General features: G+C 34.2%; 1 pseudogene; it reads right to left on the reverse strand.

The window, feature by feature from the left end:
* LOC140480965 (28S ribosomal RNA) overlaps nucleotides 1-153 on the reverse strand; it is a 4714-nt pseudogene extending 4561 nt beyond the window's left edge.
* Between the last annotated feature and the right edge of the window lie 612 nt (nucleotides 154-765).

Below are 765 nucleotides of genomic sequence, written 5' to 3' on the forward strand. Positions count from 1 at the left end.
CGACTGGGCACCGTCGAAGAAAGCGCTTCTATACGCCACATTTCCCTCGCCCGTCAAGCGAGCGGGGATTCGGCGCTGGGCTCTTCCCTGTTCACTCGCAGTTACTAAGGGAATCCTTAGTAGAAAAGAGAAAACAAGAGAGAAAAGGGAAAAGAAGAGAAAAGTGAAGAGGGAAAAGAGAAAAGAAGAGAAAAGAGAAAAGAAGAGAAAGAGAAAAGAAGAGAATAGAGAAGAGAACAGAAAACATAAAAGAAAAAAGATGAGAAAATGAAAAGAAGAGAAAAGAGAAAAGAGAAAAGAAAAGAGAAAAGAAGAGAAAAGAGTATAGAGAGCAGAAAAGAGAAAAAATAAAAAAAGAAAGGAGAAAAGAAGAGAAAAGTGAACAGAGAAAAGAGAAAAGAAGAGAAAAGAGAAAAGATCAGAAAATAGAAAAGAGAAAAGAGATAAGAGAAAAGAAGAGAAGAGAGAAAAGAGAAAAGTGTAAAGAGAAAAGAGAAAAGAAGAGAAAAGAGAAAAGTGTAAAGCGAAAAGAAAAAAGAAGAGAAAAGAGAAAAGAAGAGAAAAGAATAAATAGAAAAGAAGACAAAAGACAAAAGCAGAGAAAAGGGAAAAGAAGAGAAATGAGAAAAGAGAAAAGAACAGAAAAGAGAAAAGACAAAAGTAAAAAGATGAGAAAAGAGAATAGAAGAGAAAAGAGAAAAGAAGAGAAAAGCGAAAAGAAGAGAAGAGAGAAAGGAAGAGAAACGAGAATAAAGGAAAGAGAAA

Source organism: Chiloscyllium punctatum, chromosome 8 (genome assembly GCF_047496795.1).
Source record: "Chiloscyllium punctatum isolate Juve2018m chromosome 8, sChiPun1.3, whole genome shotgun sequence".
Lineage (NCBI taxonomy): Eukaryota > Metazoa > Chordata > Chondrichthyes > Orectolobiformes > Hemiscylliidae > Chiloscyllium > Chiloscyllium punctatum.